General features: G+C 48.7%; 1 pseudogene; it reads right to left on the reverse strand.

Annotated features, from left to right (window-relative positions):
* Nucleotides 1-779: 779 nt before the first annotated feature.
* Nucleotides 780-1,108, reverse strand: LOC146788706 (cytochrome c oxidase subunit 7B, mitochondrial pseudogene; annotated as a pseudogene).
* Nucleotides 1,109-8,476: the final 7,368 nt, after the last annotated feature.

The following is an 8,476-nucleotide window of genomic DNA, read 5'->3' on the forward strand; positions in this document are numbered from 1 at the left end:
CTTCTAGGTCTAGACAGTTGTTAATGGCCAGTAGGCCCTTGTCACCCAAAGTTTAATAAAACTTTACCCCATCTATTTTGGACCATTTCAGTCTCCTACCTTGATCTGTGACCCTCTCCTCAATTGAGCGGTGGACTCTAGTTCCAGCACCCACCCTATACGAGAGCATCAAAACAAGGGGATTGTGGTCACTGAAACTGCTCCAATCTATCCCTACACTGATTATTTTGTTTATCAGGGATCTCGAGGCCAGAATATAATCTATAATAGATGAGCAACCCCTGCCCTTGAAAGTTGGTAGAAGTGTACCATCCGACTGTGGGTCCATCATATTAATGGTATGCTCTAAGTCGTACTTAAGCCGAAGCAACCTAAGAGCCAACCCAGTAGGCGTATGAGAAAAATGCGGCCCCTTCTCCATTGGGCATTGTGACCAGTCTGTGTTTACCTTGACCAGTGCCGGACAGAGGTGGCAATTAAAGTCTCCCACTAAAAGCAGCCCGTGCGGCGGCCCCTTATTTTGGAATGTTGTTTCTTGTCCCAGCCTATGGTCTAGTTCAGCTAGTAGCGGGATATGGTTGTTTACTATCTCAGTGTTATAGATGTTAAAAACAGAAAATCTTAACCCCTTTCCAAGGAACCGAACTACCTGAATCCCATGTGAGTTCCAATCTGGGGAGGACCAGGAGCCTGGGAGGTCTAAATCTACGTAGATGGACAAACCGCCCATTGCTCTCCCTGATCTGGATTTTCGGGCGGGGACAAAAATTTTTGCCTGGGTGGGGCATAAGCAAGTTCAAAAAGAAAACAATCAAGACAGTTCCAATTTGATAGCAGTGAAGAGGGCTACATCACTGGTCCTTCCATTCTTTTGGGGTAACTCGACCCACAGGTGAAAAATTCCATGTAATTCCAGTCTGTGTTAATACATAACTCCATATGGAGACACAGAACACAAATCCAGAGGCCAGGACAGCATTGCCATATTTATCATGGAAATCGGGTCCAGTTTTATGATGGCTCTGTCTTGCTGCAATCCTCTGAATGCCACGAGCAGACACCGAGAGAGCACTTCTAGCCAGAGGAAACATGACTGCACAGAGAACAGGGACACAGCAACTCACTCAGCCATACAACTGCTCACACACCCACTCACACACCCATAGAACCTCTGACATACCCATTCCACTTAAAGACAACCACTCACTCACCCTCATAGCCACACACATAGACATTTACTACCCAAATCAGTAACTCACACCCACTCACCTATAAACACACAAACTGCTACTCACTCACCCATACAACCACTCACACATCCACTACCTCACCCATACAGCCCCTAACAAAGCCACTCAGTTGCCCATACAGCTACTCACACACCCAATCACACACCTATACAGCCACTCACACATCCCCTACCTCACCTATACAACCACTCACACACCCACTCACTCTCCAGTACAGTCACTCACGTAGCCACTCACTCACCCATACATCTACTCACATACCCACTAACACATGCATACACCCACTCACACACCCATACAGCCACTCAGACACCTGCTCAAACACTGATACAGACCGTTACACATTCACTGAAGATGATATATATTAGAAATAGTATGGCTAATTACTAGTACAGAAAGAAATCTAATTAACTTATGCTATAGCTTTGTATATATCTTTAAGTCTCAGAAACATTTACAAAACACACTCATGGGATGATATAATCAGTGATGTTATTTGAGATGTGTGGCGAAGGGTAGAGATATGGTGCAGTGGCCGGAGCAGCTGACTCCAGAGCCTGGGGTTCACGGCTCAATCCCCGGCATTGGTGCCAGCTCAGCACCATGTGACCCAGGGCAATAGCTCACTTAATCGCCCTGACGGCCCCACAGCGCCTTGAAACCTTAAGGGGTGATATGTTCGCGCTTTACAAATATGTATTTATTAGATGTCATAAATGATGCCATCAGTGATGTCACTGACCATGTCATAAAGGATGTAATATTTGAGGTCATATGCAGTGCATTGCGGGGGTCAAAGTTATAGTTAGCTCAAGTAACTATAACTGACTATAACTGCTGAATTTCACTGGTTTTGTAAGAGTGAAATCTGAGCCTAACTATATTGTGCCTGCTGCCTTTAGGTTGTTCAGAGCACACATCCATCTCTTCACAAGAATACGCCAACTCCAATGGTTTGGGCGTTGTTTTTTTACCCCTGGTGATTTGCGGCTGTACTCTTTAACCTTATGCGTTTCTACCTTCGCAGGGGCCTTGGTCACAGGTGAGATTATCAATTCAAACTGACCACATGTCACATAAAGACAAATAGTACACCACCTTTTTATTCAGTAGTTCTTCGGCTGTGTTAATTATTGGAAAGCGCATTAAAATTCAATAATATTAATTGGCTTTCCTCTGTAGCATAATTGTGTAAATTACAATTCAATGCAACTGCTCTTGTCCTTTGACAAGAGTACAGAGTTAGTTGAACAGCGTTTTGCCCAGGGCATGCTAGCCATATCAGCCTGGATGACTGAAAATTGTCTCCAACTGAATGCGGACAAGACCGAAATCATGCTGTTTGGCTCAGCTCAAGTATCCTGGTTCCCTAAGTGGTGGCTCGCTGTTTTGGGCCCCGCCCGACCCCTTCTTCTGTGGCAAAAAACCTAGGGGTCCGTTTGGACGTCTCGTTGCCTATGAGGGATCAAGTCATGACCACCTCAGGGCCCTGCTACCACCCTGCGTCGTTTGCAGAGTGTTCCAGTGGCTGCCCCTATCTGTTCAAAGAAGTTTGATTCAGGCATTGGTCATGGGTCGTCTTGATTACTGCAATGCTCTGTTAGCATCAGCAAATGAATCTCTTCTGAGTAGACCACAGATTGTCCAGAATGTAGCCGCACGCCAGGCTCTCCTCGGGGCTGTTGCTGAAACAGCTTCGTTGGCTTCCTATCCACAAGCGAATCAAATTCAAACTTTGCTGCCTCACCCATAAAGCTCTGTATGGTACGAGTCCTAGCTACTTGGCGGACAAGTTTAAAGTTTACTGGCGACCAGACTGCTTAGATCTGAAGGTAAAGGGCTCCTTGTGGTCAACCACTAAAGGAAATTACGAACAGGCGGCAGAACTGTTGCATACCTTGCCCCGAAATATTGGAACACTCTGCCAGAGGTCTTGCGCAAATGCCCCAGTCTTCTTCGATTCAGGAAACTCCTGAAGACTGAATTATTCTGGGACTGAACTGTGCTTGTCCTGTACCCTATCTTTCTGGTAGCGTGGACAATGAGATACTCCTTCAGAGGTGATTCTGGCGCTCTATGGATCCCATACATACATACATACATTCATAAAAACACTGCCGTCGTTGTTTTGCTTTTCACAGTTCCAACGTGCAAACAATTTCCTATCTCTTTAACTCGTGATTCTGCTGTCTGCTTTTATATCATATTTATGCACTTAACATCCATTTGAAAACTGCAAAAGGGAAACTCACTGTTCTTACTCACTCCCTTACCCACCTCATTCATGATTTCTTCTTCAGATAATCCTGCAAATTATAGGCCTATCTCCCTCCTCCCAGCTCTCTCTAAGGTACTAGGGAAGCACATTAACAGTATGCAGTACGTCACAGTCTTCTGCATATGACTCCATCTTGCTTTAGGGCAATTACAGCACTGAGACAGCCCTATTGGAAGTGACGGAGCACTTAAAGGAACAGCTTGACCGGGGGGCAGCGCTATCCTCATACTACTTGACCAGTCGGCAGCTTTCGACACGGTCCCACACAAGACACTTCACGATAGACTGAGGAACATGGGCATTTGGGGTGCTGCACTAGCGTGGACAACATCCTTCCTGGAGGATAGAATCCAGGAAATCTGGATGCCCCCTTGTGTATTAAAGTAGGAGTCCCTCAGGGCTCCATCCTTAGCCCAACTCTTTTTAATTTACACATGCCCCCCTGGCACCTCAGGCACCCCCGGCAGAGGCCAATGGTGCTAAAACAATCTCACATGCTGATGACACGCAGCTGATCTTTACCTGCGACAGGAGTGCAGAGTTTGATGGGGATGGGATCAGATCTTGCCTCACTAAGGTGTTTAATTGGCTCAAGGCAAACCAGTTTAAATGCAACGCTGACAAATCAGAGATTGCCTTTTTTGGCCTGCCTTCCGCGAGCAACTGGAGTCATTGGTAGCCTGAGGAGTTGCCCCCTCCCCCTCATCCCAAACCACGGTAAAAAACCTTGGCATCTACATCATTAGTGCCCTCTCTATGAGATCCCAAGTCCAGGCAGTGGTGGGTACTTGTTTTGGCATGCGTCGCTCCTCTCACCTGATACCAGAAGGACAGTGGTCCAGTCTCTGGTTACTTCTATACTGGACTACGCCAACGTCCTGTACCTGGGCTTGACTGGTTACCTCCTCCAGCGCCTTCAAGTGGTTCAAAACTCCCCGGGCCAGGGTGATCCAAGGACTTAAGCCCAGGACGCACATGACCCCTCATCTCAAAGATCTTTATTGGCTCCCTGTGAAAAAAAGGATCAAGTTTAAGGGCCTAGTAATGTTCTTCAGAGCCCTTCATGGTAAGGGGGCGGGCTATCTCAAATGTCGTGTGAGCCGCTACGTACGTACCAGACCCTCAAGATCCTCCTCCTCAGACCTCTCCTGCATCCCCAAGGTTCGCTTGGCCCGTATTGGGGCAGACTCTTAAGATCCTCCTCCTCGGACCTCGCCTGCATCCCCAAGGTATGCTTGGCCCGTATGGGGGCAGACTCTTAAGATCCTCCTCCTCGGACATCGCCTTAATCCCCAAGATATGCTTGGCCCGTATGGGGGCAGACTCTTAAGATCCTCCTCCTCGGACATCGCCTTAATCCCCAAGGTACGCTTGGCCCGATTTGGGGCAGATCATTCGGATTTTTGGGCGCTCAAGCATGGAACCAACTACCTGCCACTCTGAGAGGCACAACTGATTTGGCAGCTTTAAGAAACACCTCAAAACCTGGCCATTTCAGAGCTAGACGGGCCTCTGGGTCCAGTTATGCGTGAGCTCCCAGCACAGGGACACTCTTGTTGAGTAGCCGTGCGCTTTACAAGCACGTTTGATTCATTCATTCATGTTTCAAAGCGGAGGGGGGCCACTCAGCCACCCTCTCCTGAGCCTCTTATGGCACTAAAGCCCCAGCCCCCGGCAGCTTAAACCAGTTTGTGACAAGCATTGGCAGTGACCCCAGGTGTGGCCTTGGCTGCAGAGCTATTGCCTGTGCCAATGCCTGTTCAGTTTACTCTGCTATAAAGCATAACGGTACACATTCCAAGCTGGCTCTCTGTGTGTCCACACCCTTTTGGAGAGATACGCATGACCAGGCATCTATATTGGAAAGCTTTTGTACTTTATCATCAGTTCACCATTCCAGAATGGGTGATGTGTATCCCTCCTGGAGCATGCAAATGAATTATTAATCATAGCAAAGGAAACGATTATTGGCAGAGCCGATAGCTCTGTGGTCAAGGCCAGATCTATTGGCTTTGCCAATGCTTGTTTTCTGGTTGGAAGCTGGAGATAGAGGGGCTTATTTACTAACCCATTGCACTGCTGGTGCATCACATTATTTTACACACCGGCGGCGCAGTGTGCCTGCCCATATTTTCAAGGCCAAGTAAAGACACCCTGGGGCAGATTTACAAGGTCTGGTGCATCTCTGCAAATCAGCAGGGATGCGCCAGAACACTTGCGAACAGCTTTAAAACCACCCGTGCGCCACCACTGATGCGCTGCATTTACAATGCGGCGTAAAGTGATGCATGGATGGGCAGATGCATGTCGCATTCCCAGGCGGTATTGCTGCGCATTGCTGGAGTCGCGTCGCAAGCCCGACGCGGCTCCAGCAAGGCTCGGGGGTGCCCTATGGCTAACATGCTGCGTCAATCCTTACGCCTGCTTCAAGCAGGTGCAGGGTTTTAACACAGCATGGCCGTAAAAGTGACTCCGTGAAATCTTGTAGATTTCACTGCGTCACTTTTACGAGGCGTACCTGCGAGGGAACGCCCACCCTGCGCTGGAACTCCAACATGAAACCTGACGCAGGTTTCATGTGGCGCAGGGGTTCACAACGTGACGCATCTCCCTAGATGCGTCACATTGTACATACGGAGCAACATGGTGCATGATTTACGCGGCCGCTGCATCACAGAAGTGACGCGACGGCGGCGTGAATGTGTCACAAGGGGCTTGTAAATCTGCCCCCCTGTGTGGTATTTCATAGCCTTGTAAATATGGCCCCCTTTCACACATTCCTCTGCATGAAAGGCATGAAACCTGATGCATTGCCAGATTTACAAGTTTTGGTAAAGCTGGGAATGCGTCAGATGACTGCGCCTCCGCAGGGGAGGCGTAAGAGAGGTGCAATGAGGAGAAATACCTTTATTTCTCCTCAGTTTTCCTTTTTCTATGTGTGCTGCATCCTGCAGCACCCACAGAAAGAGGAAAACAGCACTTGTGATTGTTTTTGTGCAGGAAGGTGTTCCTTCCACTATTGCCAAATACTGCGGGAAACAGTGCTTAATTTGTAAAACAATAAGTGCCGGGGCTCAAAGCTTAGCTCAGAAGATGTTCATTGTTTTCTGTCTGTGGCCTGAATGAAAGTTTGATGAGTAAAAATATGTAACAGTCCCCAGAAATGAATGCTGCTGAGCTTCGGATCACTGGATTCACTGGAATCACTAAGAGGAGAGCGGAAACCCTCTCAAACCCAGAGCTTCCCTCGGCAATGATCCTCGCTGCAGGAAAGATACGAGCGCAAAGCAACGGGGCCAGGGTGCGGCTCAACTTATAGCAGGACCTCACCCATTTTTCACTAAAACTAACATTTTCTACTAAATGAAAATCCACCAAGTTTAGGGTTCGTGAAAAGTCTGATGGTAGGGAGGGAATCCGAGGAGGAGGTCATAGGGGGAATGGGTGGGTGTGTGGGTGGGGATGGGAGGGAAGAAAAGATCGTCGCACCAGGCGCCACCAGTGCTAAAGTCAGCCCTGCATTAGGAACATGGCAAGCTGACAAGTTTAGGATAATTTGAGGCAAAATCGCAAGGCTACAGCGGTATTCTTGAATGTTTCATGTTCAAAAAAATATTACTTTCAATGAACATCACTTAGTTCCATCACCAGGTACGCAAAACTAGAAATTGGCATATGCGCGCTCTTCCGCCGCAAGAAGGGTTCTACGGAACCCTGTATACGTATTCAGCTGGCATCAGTGAATTCCATCCCAAACGCATAGATCTAAGCCTGTTGGGTCATCTCTATTATCTACAGGCCGCACCAGCTAGTGGCAGACTATCCCCAGCGCCAGTTCGCAATTCGCTCGCGAGCAGCGCACCCGAAAACACTTGGTCTAACCACACTGGAACTTTGTGTCGTGATTTTAGCCCTAGTGAGGCGCTATGTGTTGACCACTTATTCTTTTGCCGCTATGTCGGTGCATCCCCGTATTCGATGCGATTGGGGCACTAAGCTACACCCATATCTACACCCATCTATTGGCTTACTCCAGGCTTCCAATTGCATTAGATACTAAACTACCATTCTATCTCGGTTGCGTTGCCCTCCAAGAACTAGGCACCCACCTGGATGGCTAGGCTTCAGTTAGCTATGTGTGATTTCTCACACATCAGTGCAACTCGGAGTGGCAGGTGAAGGACTAAGACTGGCCCCTTCTTGCGAGCAACCCCACACCGTGCTCAGGTCAGGGCCTGCATGAGCACGTTGGGGGGGGGGTAGCGTTGCGGCTATAGCACACCTCTTTAGCCTGTAGGCAGCGTTCCATGTTTAACGTTACTAGCCCAGCCCAATGACCGTTCTACGTTAGGACTATCCCCCTCTGGTCCGCCCTGCCCAAGGACTACTGCACTTGGGAGCGCGAGGCCCTAAGCAATGGGGGTTTGGATGTCAATAACAGCCTACCCATGACCCTATTCAGCGAAATGTTGGGGGCCGCGGGCCCGTGATGCAATCTGCTGGTACCGTTCGAGTTCTCTCGATGGCTCCAACAGTTAACTCCCTAATTGTTGACGAACTCCCACTAGGCATGTGTGGAGGCGTTTGCGAAGCATCATTCATGCCGCTGCTGCTAAAACACATGCAGTAAACTGTGCTGACATCGATATTGTGGGACTGTTGTCAATTAGACATGCACATCCATGATTAATGTTAGTCGACAGTGCCACCTTTGGCGTACCGTTTGCCACATGGGCAAGCCTGTAACTAGTGACTGTCTTTCTAGATTAGACATTCAGTCAGCAGGTGCGCGGACTCGCCCGAAGGTGTTGGAGCGCAGTCCATGAGCACCGTATTTATATTACATATTCAGGCACGGGGGGGGGGTAAGTGAGTCGCCCCGAATGACGTTTACCTATTCAGGCACGGGGAGATTAGTGTTATGGGGGGGGGGGGGGTACCTTCTCCC

Source organism: Triturus cristatus, chromosome 10, assembly GCF_964204655.1.
Source record: "Triturus cristatus chromosome 10, aTriCri1.1, whole genome shotgun sequence".
In the NCBI taxonomy this organism is placed as follows: Eukaryota; Metazoa; Chordata; class Amphibia; order Caudata; family Salamandridae; genus Triturus; species Triturus cristatus.